Source organism: Gossypium hirsutum, chromosome A06 (genome assembly GCF_007990345.1).
Source record: "Gossypium hirsutum isolate 1008001.06 chromosome A06, Gossypium_hirsutum_v2.1, whole genome shotgun sequence".
NCBI classification, from domain to species: Eukaryota; Viridiplantae; Streptophyta; class Magnoliopsida; order Malvales; family Malvaceae; genus Gossypium; species Gossypium hirsutum.
In genome coordinates this window covers 38,955,071-38,968,093 of record NC_053429.1, presented here as the reverse complement: position 1 = coordinate 38,968,093, position 13,023 = coordinate 38,955,071, and the positions used below count along the sequence as shown (strand labels likewise).

The 13,023-nt window shown below is 33.9% G+C and overlaps 1 non-coding gene across 1 annotated transcript; it reads right to left on the bottom strand.

Moving 5' to 3' along the window:
* Nucleotides 1–11,890: 11,890 nt before the first annotated feature.
* On the bottom strand, nt 11,891–11,997 carry LOC121231365 (small nucleolar RNA R71). The gene has a single exon (XR_005929425.1). It is a non-coding gene; the product is annotated as a small nucleolar RNA R71 (small nucleolar RNA).
* Between the last annotated feature and the right edge of the window lie 1,026 nt (nt 11,998–13,023).

Here is a 13,023-nt window from a genome sequence, read left to right as displayed (position 1 = left end):
GATACTAGAGACATTTAATGTTTGATTCAGTGATCATTAAAATTAGTTTCCAACAGTACAAAAGATGATTTATCAATACCTAGTAAAATGTATCGATATAATTTTATAGGTATGGATACTTTTTGACATTTTTAATAGATCATGAAAAAAGGAATGCAAAATTGGTATCGTTAAAATTTAATAAGTATCGATATAGTTTTCAAAGTATCGATATTTATTGTTTGTGTTCAACTTTTGATTCAAAATAGAAAGCAGATTTGGTATTGATAAAAGGATGAAGTATCGATAAAATTTTACAAGTATCGATACATTTTGGAAAACATCGATACTTCTTGTAGGGAGCAAATTTTCAATTGTTTTGAAATGGTTTTGATTAAGTTTAAGAGTTTAAATTTATTTTCAAAACTTTGTCAAAAATATTTTAAGTGTTTAAAGCATTTTCTAGGATGCTTGGAAGTTTTGAAATAGTATTCCTTCTTTGAATTCTTTATTCAAAGAACAAATTTATATATTGAGAAAGTACTTTATTGATTAAAGGGATGATTATAATTCTTATACAGAGTCTCTATTTATAGGCATAAGAAGTATAAAAGAAATAGAGATTTAATTCTAATAACTATTAGGATTTAAAGTACATTAAAATTTTATCTTGATCATGATGGACATCCACTTTATAAGATATTCATAACACTCACCCTTGGATGTCTATTGGTAGATAATGTGCCTAGTTAAAATCTTATTAGGAAAAACTTAACCTAATGAAGGGAAAATAGTACACAATCTATAATACACATAATATGCTCTCTCATTAAAAACCTTATTAGGAAAACCCAATGGGACAAAACCTTGATTAAGGGAAAAAGAGTGCAACGCGTAGTTACTCCCCCTCATGAAAACATCACATATTTTCTCATATTCTATGTATTTAATCTTGAATACTAGTTTTTCAAATGATTTGCTAAGGATTTATATTAGAATTCTTTTAAAAGTCATGAGCGAAGAAAATTTTGGGAAATATATTTTGATCTCTTCAGGAGATTCAGCAACAATCATAACAAACTTTAACCATGATTCTTTTATAAAAACACAAATAAATATTTTGGATCATTTTATAATCCTCCTTCAACTACTATTCACTAAGTCAAATTTACCATATATGTTCAAATTATTTCAATTCATAAAAACAATTTCTTGAGAATTTCAATATGCCTCTAGCATCCTAAATACTTCAAGGATTTTAATATAAACATTACTATATAGTGATTCATAAAAGGTTGTAACAATAACCATTAGACACAAGTTAAATCTTTTATGAATTGTCAATTTAATAATATATCTAAAGGTTATTACATCCACCACAAAAGAATACTATACCTTTTCATGATCAATGCCAAGACTTAGCGAAAAACTTCATATTTTTATTCCGCTTTTGCAAAACTACTTAATTACACTCCCACTGGCTTTATACCTTTAAATATTTGGACTACTGGTCCAAAAACTCCACAAAATTTAATTGTACTTGAGTTGCGTCTTTCTATTTTGATCAATTTATTCAATGTCTCTATTTCTCAATAGATTAATTCAAGATCTTCCTTTTATTTCATTATTTCAATAATAATATTGCATGTATTCAGTTCCACATTTTCTCGAATTGACATAAATTGTCTTAATTGCATGATCTGAAATTAATTATTTAAACAAGCAATCTTGCAAATGACGGGTTGCAAATTGATAGCACATATGTGATTATTTTGTAGATGCATCTACCAAAATTATATAATATCAAAATCATCCACATGGTAGATGAATAAGCCATATTTGTTTTAGAAATGCAAGATATTAAATATCAACTTTAGCTAGTGAGTTTCTAATAAATTTTCATTGAGAACAAGCAACATATGAGAATTCTTTTAAATTAAAGAATATTCTGGTTCGCATCATATATGATTCAGGATGGTCTAACTGGTCACGCCAAGTAGTAAATGCATTTGTATCAGTAAACTTCTAATTTACTTTAACATGTGTTTCAATTGTACTAAATTATAACAAATTAATAATTTTACTATCATTCCTTTTACTTTTTATCCACATATAAGTGTTATTGTGACATTTACTATTGGAAATGTCTAAATCAATGTGAATATTATAATGTCACTAAGTCAACAAAATAAATATAATTTTCAAACAATTATATGCAATATTCGCTTTAGGGAATATGCCAAAATCTTCAAATATCTAAAAAAAATAAAATTGCAACTTCAGATGCATCCAACCATAACGAGCTTTAGATAGAATTATCATATTTTATCGCTCATAAATAGATCTTTCATAGTCAAATATTTTGCTTCCAACCCTTTAATGGGGATGATAACAAAAGAAGATCACAAATATTATAAAATAAATATAAATTAATAACACAATCCTCTCTTTTTCATCATTTCAAAATAGATATTTATAGCAATAGTGATTCATATAAAATATAATATTTTCCTTATTCAGAATCTCAATATAAGATCCATTATAAATATATTTTAAAACGAATGGATTAACCATCACAAGATATTAACATGTTAGCTCTTTTAGAGCTTTCGACTATTTTTGTACTATCAAATATTGGAATAATATTTGTTTGTTTTAATACAAATAAGATAAATATTTTTTTATCTATAATGATAGAATTTATTACTAAATTCTCATATCCTTCCTCAAAGAATATTAACAGAAACACAATATTTAGGCATATGCCACATATGTTGCCAATAATCTTTCATATCATATTGATAAAATAAGTTATCTTTACCCTTTAAAGAGTTATCTTGAGAACTCTCATTGTTCTCTTATTTATTACTATGTTCCCACTTTTAGTGGTCATTGATTATATCTTTTATTTTCTTTATGTTTGCATTCACTTCAGGGAATGCAATAAATCTAGTAGGATAGACTTCTAAACGCCTTCATTGATTCTTTATTTCATAATCACCATCGCAAAACATGCGTGGATTTCAAATCAAAATCTATCTATTCATGTTGTCATGATTAGTCTCCAATCACATCCTCAATTACAACAACAATCATGATCTCTATATTTTCATTTTTCATGATTGTTATGTACTGCTACATTCACTTCAGGGAATGAAGCAAAACTAGTGGGAAGAATTTCATAGTTTTTCATTAGTAACTTATTATTCAGTTTAGCCACTAGAAGGTATGAGATCGTTCGAAAATACTGTTAAAGTCATTTTCACAATATTGCTACTGCAAGAGCACATTAGATATTTCAATCATATAGTGTAACGTATTCCTTCAAGGGATATATATAATACAAATACATGAGTATCTCATGTTATTTCCATATATGGTTTTAGTGTAAAACACATGAAATTTTTATTTAACATATATCTTCTTGATCTGAAAAACAATATTATATTTTACAAAATTTTGCATCATAATAAGCTAAAATATAAGCTCTTAAAGAGCTTTTTACAGTTTGATGCAATATTAGCTCTTCAAGAGCGTATAAACTTAATGAATGCTTAATTTATTTTAAATAAAATTTTATTTATTCATATAAAAGAATGAATAGGTATAAATAAGACATATATTAAATGTAACAAATAATAAATTCATTTCACTAATAAATCATTGTGGCCAGATAATATATGTTTTATATATCATACCACAACAAAATACAAAATATTATAATGTCCAATTAAAATAACTTTACAGCTATAAAAGTTTAAACATAAACATTTTCTAACCTCCACCTCTTATGACATAATTGCATCTAAAATCTTATAATGATATGAAATTATCACAGACATGGTGAATATCCCAAAGTTCATGACAAATATTTTTACTCATATTCCACAATAATCATATATATTAATCAAAATTAAACCAATCAATTCTATTAAAAATGAAAAAATATTTATCTCCACATAAAAATCCCAATAACTAAATACGTTGAAGGTTTTTTAAATTCATAGAGATACAGATAGTAAATTATATTGTAATACCTTGAATAATTTAATTCTACTTCTGTGAATATGTAACACAACTGTGTGTCTGCTTGAGTGGTTAAGTGTTTTGGGTGTGTGTCTGAGGTCTTGGGTTCAGGTCCCACTTCTGTCAATTTTGTTAATTATTGGATCTAAGCCTTCTCTTTGATCAGTGGGCTTATATTTAATTGCATGTGAATTCATATTAGAATGAGCCTGCTGGTTCAAGTGATAAGGGAGTTAGTGTGTGGGAGGTTCCGGGTTCGAATCCTTGCGTGAACGAGGGTGTTTATTTATTTTGCTCGGGTTAGTGTTTCGATAAAGCTAAAATTCTAAAGTGGTTGAGTTTGAGGTGTTAGTGGGAAGTTGGGATTATCAAGTGGGTTTTTAATTTATTTTCTTTTATTTTTCCAAAATTTTCTTAATTGACTTTTTTTTCTCTGTTGCTCTCCCCCTCTATGCTTTTCTTCTTCCCTTCATCTTCCTTCCCATTCTTCAAACTATTTTTCCAATTAAGCGGTGGGTTTTGTTGGCTGATCGACATTGTGGTGTATTTGTGACTCCTTTCTGTCCAATTCCGTTTGTGACTTAATTCGGTAATGGTAGGGTAGTTTTGTTTTCTCTTGTTAATTCTTTATTGATGGGTGTCGTTAATGTCGTTTAGGGGAAGATTCACGGGCTCGAAATTGCTTGTCGAGGACCTAGTTTTGTGGGTATTACAATTATTCGAGCGAAGGTAAGGGTTGGTTGCTCAATGAATGAATACCTCTAAAGGGTTGGTTGCTCAATGAATGAATAACTCGATTTGGGTTCGATTTTAGTTCGATTTTAAAAGATTAATTCAGTGCTTTGTTGGTCAATCTTAAGTGCTGTGAGGTTCAAAAGTGTTTTCGCATTGAAATCATATCAGGTGTTAAACTAAAACATGAAAAACTGCGGTTTGAAAAAAGTCAAAAAAGGTAACTATCGACGCCACACTGGTGTATGGCCGGCCGTGTGGGTGGCCGTGTGCGAGACATGGTTGTGTGGTCAACGAAAGTGTGGCCATGCGTATGACATAACCGTGTAGTGGCATGAGTGTAGCCGTGTAGGCCCACATGGGTATGTCACACGGGCGTGTGAATGTAGGGCCAATCCGTGTAGGCCACACAGGCAGGGCCAATATGGGCGTGTGGGCCACACGGGTATGTGGGCCCATATTTTTGTAATTTTCCCTAAGGTTGCATGGGTTGCTCCGATCGACTGTGGGCCTACTGTAGGGTCAATAGGGGCTATTTAAACCCTATTTTGTATGCTATGATATTTTGATAGACTAATCTGGGTAGGATACTATATGTATACCTGTTATTTGTATAAAAGCATGTTGAGCATGTCTAATCTGATAAATCTGTATCTGATTTCTACATCTATTTTTAGGGTGGGTTTGTATATATGGAGGAAGTGTTCTGAGAGGCGACCTTCGCCTGTGTTCTGGCAGCTAGGCAGCATACTATCTGATATGTGTCGTAACGACTCGATATGGTGTGTAGGGTTGAGTGGGTGTTTTTAACCCTACATGGTGTGATGGGATGGTCAGAGATAGTGTGTAGATGATGGGGGTGGGATTCTGATTATCTGTATTTTTTATCTGCTATCTGTATCTGAGAAGGACATGAGTCCAAATCTGCATCTGAATGTATATATATGAGATTTCTGTATGTTTTGCATGTCTAATTTTGTTGGGTTACACACTGAGTTTACAAAAACTCACCTCTATTTGTCTGTTTTGTTCAAGTAATCCACAGACTTAGGAGGATTGGTGCAGCAGAGACTCAGCGGTGACCACTTGACTGAAAACTGCTTTACTTTGTAATTTATGTTTTTATTTATTAATTTAATTATATTTCTAGTTTTATTCGAGAGTTGTAATTTCTGGGACAATTTGGATTGGACTGTTTGGTTTTTAACTGTTGACTTTTGAACTGTTTGTTAGTTGATTGCTTTAGTAAAATGTTTTATGAAAACGACTGTAACATCCCCAAACCCGGCCTGGAAGTTATGGCCTAATCTGGCAATGTCACATGATAGGGTAATTGAAAACTAAGTTGACGATAAAGCCATTTCCGCCTATAAACATTTAATTAACTAAAAAAATGTGTGTCCACTGTTTTGACTCAAATGTATCTTTTTAGCGGAAGCTTTGGAAATTATTTATTTTAAGTAGAACAGTTCATTTTATGGAAAACATTAGTTTTTAGGAAATCCATATCTTTGTTAAGTGGTAGTTGTAAGTCCGTAAAAGCAGGTAAAATTCCCAAAGTTAAAACAAATAGTCCATAAAGTCCAACTACATAAAAATACCCTACAATCAGGTAAAACCATAAACGAAAGTAAAATAGTTTAAAATATGTGTGGCCACCATTGAGTCCTTCACTGCACCGAAACGTCAAATCTGGGGATTACCTGTACACATTAAACAGAAGGTGTGAGTTTACATAAACTCAGTGCGTAATCCCCACAGAAAACATGCATACAAGCAATTAGCAGTAAACAGTCAAATGTAGTCTGGGGCCTAAGGCCATTACAGTTTCAGTAGTTGTTTCGGCCCATTTCAGTCCAGTATTGTATATGCATTAGGGCTTTCGCCCATCACATTATCAGTAGCGTAAATAGTAATCAGTAACAGAGTCCTACCCATCAGCCTCTACACACCATCTCCGTCCATCCCTACACTCTATGTGGGGTTTAAAACACCCATCCATCCCTACACTCCAAGTAGTACCGAATGCGGCACATATTCAGTATATTGCTGCTGAGCTGCCAGATAAATAGGCTTAAAGCCTTTCAGTACACTTCCTCCAAACATCATCATCCCAACCTAATGCAATGCAAACATACAATATGTCATGCTTTTATGCAACCATCAGTCATACGTATACATATATATATATTATATATATATATCAGTAATCATGCATAATTTATCATGCATCATATACACTCAGATAATATATTTAGGGGTCTAGGTAACGTTTATCGAACCTACGGTAGGTTCACAGTCGACTTGCGCAACTCGTGCAACCCTAAGAATCATTTTAGATAAATGGGCTCACACGCCCATGTGGCCCACACAGCCGAAATTGGCCTTGGCTGTATGGGTCACACGGCCTGGCCTAAAATTCCACAGGCCCATGTGAACTACCTGTGTGGGTCCACATGTCTGTGTGGCCCACATGGCCCAAACTGGTTTAGCTGTGTGAATCACACAGCCTGGCCAAAATCCCACAGGCCCATGTCAATTACCCGTGTGGGCCCACAAGCCCGTGTGTCTCATACAGCTCAAATTAGTCTAACCCGTATGTCGCACATGGTCTACCTTGCCATCACACGGTCGTGTCTTGCGCGCACGGCCTGGCCTCTTCTATCACGCACCCGTGTTATGGTTCACGGCCTACCACACAGACGTCCACACACCCGTGTAGCGTCAATAGTCGGGTTTTTAGCTTTCACTGAAACCCCGTTTTCTGTGTTTTTGGGTGCACACCTGGTTCGATTTCGATGTCAAAGAGCTCCCTAAGCCTGAAAACCTATCAAATAATCATTCAAAATTGATTTAGCAGACTAATTAATGATTTTTTGACAATAACTTATCAACAGTAATTCGACTTACCGCCAACGAAGACAAGGGTCAAAACCGTTTAAACTAGAAACACAGAATTCATTGATCAGAGCTTCTTTCTATGCCATTAACCGCAGAAGAGAAATATTACTACTCAATCGTTAAGAAATTCATGGCAGAAAATAAAGGGGAATTACCAAAATTGCACAGGAGCAATTCTCAATACAAAAAGAAAGGATGATTTAGGGAAAAATGAACAGGAAAAAGGGAGAGGGGCGATTCCAAAGGAGTTTCGACAGAGTGCAAGCATGAAACTAGAAAACGTCGAATTTTCTTTGAGAGAGGGAATGAAAACTGAAAATTCAAAAAGATAACAAAAATATCTTTTTATAATTCCCAAATCCCTTAATTTTCTCCCCACAAATCTCTCCACTACTCAGATGTCTAACACAACTCCAACTCTCTCTCTCAGAGTTGAACAAAAATATTGCCTACGCAGGGATTCAAACACAAGATCCACAGTAGAATAACACTCCACTTAACCACCAGACCAGCAGACCCATCTTGTTAAGTACTTACAAACTTTTAATTAAAAGTCTACTAGCCTGAAATAGTGGTTAAGTTAGAAAATAACTAAAATTTGCCAAAGCTAGGGCTTGAACTTGGGACTTCACACACACACTCAAGACGCTTAACCACAAAAGCATATAGATATTTGTGTCACATTTTCACAGTAACAAAAATAAGAATTTTGAGGCATTATAACTCTACCCCCTAAAAGAAAATTTCATCCTCGAAATTTACCTGGTTAGAAAAGGTGAGGATACTACGACACATCATATCCTCAGGTTCCCAGGTAGCTTCCTGAGTGCTATGATTACACTACAGAACCTTCACCAGTGGAATGAACTTCTTCCTCAGAACCTTAACATCATGATCCAGAACCTGAACCGACTCTTTATCAAATGTCAAGTCTGACCTAACCTCAATCTCCTCCACAGGGACAATATATGGGATCAGAGTGGTAGTGCCTCAACATTGAAACGTGGAACACATCGTGAATACGGTCTAACTCTAGAGGTAGCTCCAACTTATAAGCGATCGGTTCAACTCGTTTCAGAATTTGGTACGACCCAATAAACCTAGGGCTCAACTTGCCCTTGCGACCGAACCTCAGAACCTTCTTCCATGGCGAGTCCTTAAGAAAAATAAAGTCTCCCACAGAATACTCAATCTCACATCTCTTCAGATCAGCATAAGACATCTATCTATCAAAATCTGCCTTAGATGATCCCTAATCAGTCGAACTTATCCTCAGTCTCGAAAACCAATTCAAGACCCAAAACTCGACGTTCGCCCAACTCAGTCCAACGTAGGGGAGTTGACACGACTATATAGGGTTTCATAAGGTGCCATCTGAATGCTAGACTGGAAGTTGTTATTATAGGCGAACTCTGCTAGCGATAGATATTCCTCCCAACTACCTCAAAAATCGATAGCACAAATCCTCAACATATCCTTCAGTATTTGAATCACCCTCTCCGATTAACCATCGGTTTAAGGATGGAATGTAGTATTGAAGTCCAACATTGAACCCAGAGCCTTATGTAGCTTCTTCCAAAACCGAGACGTGAAGCGAGTATCCTTATCAGAGATAATGGAAATCGGTACCCCATGCAGTCTCATTATCTTAGAAATATAAAGCTTCGCCAGCTTCTACAGAGAATAACCTATCCTAACCAGTATGAAGTGCACAGACTTGGTTTCGGTTAAACTCAAATTCATGAAGTTTCGGTTAAATTATTGTCGAAAAATATATAATTATTATAAAATAATTATTTTGGACTTAAATTATTAACATAATGAATTTTAATTACTTTTATAATAAATTTTTGACAGATTTTCACAAATGGCGAAAATTGGCTTGGCAGACACTACTGGAAGCGCAAAACTGAGAAGTGATTTTGAGGAATCAAGGCGATTTAATTTTTAGCCTAAGACAGTCTAAAATCATGTGCATTAATTCATAATATAATTAATTTTAATTTATATCTAATTTAATTTGAGTTAATAAATTATTATTAATAAATTATGAAAAGTGGTCCAGTTGAGCCGAACCAAGTGAACCGAACCAACCAAGTAATGGACAGCCCAAAACCGCCCCATGTGCTGACCCAAATCAACTTATTGGCTGTTTATTTAGCTTGCAAAGAGGCCCTTACAGACTTGTTCAAATAGCATTCAAACCCTTCCACAAATGGTGGCTTTCTAGATTTTCCCCAAGCTTAATTTAGCACGTTTGAAATCATCAAACTTGCCACATGTGTGGCCGGCCAAGGGAGGGCTCTTTGGCTACTAATTTTATCTATTTTTAGTAGCCCTATTAAGCTATAAAAACCCCCTTAATCTAATCATTTGAAACACAACTCAAGCATTCACATCTGTCTGTCTTCTCTCCACTTTCTCTCTTCTTTTCCATTCAAAATTCTCTTGCTCTCTTGCCAATTTCTCCTCTTGGAAAAGGGGCATTCATCAGCCATTTGGAGTAGCAATTAAGTGTTCATAGAAGCCTTGGTAGACGAGGACAATGGAGAAGGAAGAACGGAGCAAATGAGTCAAGCCACGGAAAAACACCGAATTTGATTCTTGTTCCCTATCTCTTTAATTTTTGTTGTTGTTATGATGAACATATCTATGAATATTTATGTTGTTGGAATGGTTAATTTAATCAATTTAGCTTGAATTTAATTTGTGTTAGGTTGATTGCATTTCGTTTGCTAAAATTTTTAAAATTGTGTTTATGTTGTTATAGGCCTCGGTAAGATGCTTTGTTAAGTAAAATCATGACTAAGTTACTCTTACATTACAATTGTGAGGTAGCTAATGAATTAATTATTTAAACGGATTGAAATTGTAATTAATGGACACAGTACTTAATCAGTACATGTTTAATCATCTAAGGTAGCTGAGGTTTAAATTAGCAACGGATCTAACGATACGTTTGCCTTGCATAACTTGCAAGATTATTGTGATTAAACTGTTTCAAGGTAGGGATACCTTGTTACCTCATGTAGTCTTTTCTGTGCTTATTATATTTAATTAATTGTTTGAATTGACATAGGGATATGTACAAGAGACTATTTCTATGTAATAAGTATATATGTGCAATAACATATTTGCCTATTAAGATTTGTTTAATCGGTTGAATTGACATAGGGATATAGTCAAGAGATGAATGGATTTTGGTAGTGAGTATGTTCATAAGTTAACAAATTATCAAGTTGTCATGAATTTATTCGTAACAATATATTCATGAGTTTAATAATTCTAAGTTAAGAAATGTAATTAATCTAACACAATTATTTCATCTTGATTAAAATCGTATTTTGATATCATGCATTTGAGATTTATTTATTTAGTTTACTTAGTTTAAAATCTTAGTTTTTAATCACCCTCTTCAAACAAAATATTTTTCTTCACCAAAGTGTTTTAAATAGCATTCATAAATAATTCTTTTCACAATCCATGTGAATACGATAACTTGACATTTACTTGTCACTTTATCACTTGTTGCGATTGTGTACACTTGCACATTTCCTTCGTTCCAAGTTTTTGGTGTTGTTGCTGGGGACTGTTTTGAAAGACATTATTTGTGAAATTATTAATTTTGCATTTTGGTCTACTTTTTTTGGTTAAATTTTAATTTCATTTTTTATTTTTGTGTTTGTTTTAGGTATTTATGAGTATTTATCAAATCATTGACTTACTCTTCGTAAACCCTAAAATTGAAAGGACTTTCTGACAAAGGGGAAGACAAGCGAACCAAAGAAGGACCGAAGATATGAATTTTGAAAATCCAAACCAAAATCCTGGAGGAACATTCGCTTATAGTACTCACAATCCGGCCATTGTTGTTGATGACAGAAATTGTGTCATTCAACAATATGCCATTCCTCTATTCAACGAGCTTAATCCGAGTATTAGGAGACCTAAAATTGAGGCACAACAATTCGAGCTATAGCCGGTCATGTTATGAATGTTGCAAAATATGAGTCAATTTAGTGGGATTCCTACTGAAGATCCACATCTTCATCTTCGGCTATTCATGGAAGTGAGTGACTCATTTAAACTAGTCAAGGTGACCGAGGATACCTTGAAACTGAGATTATTTCCATATTCCTTAAGAGATAAAGCACGAGCGTGGTTGAACTCTCTACCGTCCAGTTCTATAACTACATGGAAAGAGTTGGTTGAACGTTTCTTAATGAAATATTTCCCTCTATCTTTAACCACTAAGGTCCGAAATGAAATCACTTCATTTTAGCAACTTGACGAAGAATCTTTATATGAGGCATGGGAGCGATTCAAGGATTTATTATGAAAGTGCCCTCATCACGGCATTCCTTGTTGCGTTCAAATAGAGACTTTCTATATTTGTCTCAATATTCATACTAGAATGATGGTGGATGCTTCAACAAATGGAGCCCTTCTTTCTAGGTCTTATAACGATGCTTACGAGATTATTAAAAGAATTACCAGCAATAATTATTAGTGGTCAACCAACCAATCAGCTTCAGAAAGACGAGCAGTCTTAGAAAGACAAGCAGCAGGAGTACATAAAATGGACACACTTGCTTCTTTGGCAGCCCAGGTATCCTCTATGTCTTCTATGTTTAAGAACATAACTGTTAATGGTTTCAATGGTAATATGACAAGTCACCAATTGAACCAAGTTGAGGATATTTCTTCTGAATACTGTGGAGATGGCAATTTTTTTCAAAATTTCCCATCGAATCAAGAGTCAAAATATTACATGGGAAATCAAAATTGGAATGTTCCACAGTCAAATTATTACAACTTTTCATGGAAAAATCATCTAATTTCTTCATGTAGTAATCAATGGGTAGACCATAGCGACTCTTTTATGTCATTTTGACCAAATTATTTACCAGAATATTTTCAACAAGTGCAACAACCCACACCTACTGAATCTTCAAGTAATCTTGAGAATTTGTTGAAGGCGTACATAGCGAAGAATGATGAACTAATTCAAAGCAAAGTAGCAACATTGAAGAATTTAGGAAACCAAGTAGGGTAGCTAGCCAGTGAGCTCAAAAGTAGACCCCAAAGTATTTGGTCGAGTGATACAGAAAATTTGAGAAGCACGAGCAAAGACCATTGCAAAACCGTCACTTTAAAAAGTGGAAAGACATTGGAACCTAAAGCCATTGAGCTTGAAGATAAGCCTATTTTAGTTCAAGGCAAAGAGGAAGTTCAACTGGGTGTTGAAACTCCTGTTCCATAAAAGCTAGGTATAGTGATCTTTGATGACGTAAACTCTAAACTAGTTAGTTCTAATTACCTACATCCCTTGTCAGATATAGAAAAATTTCCACAGAAAAGTTGTCTAGTTAAAGCTAAGATTCC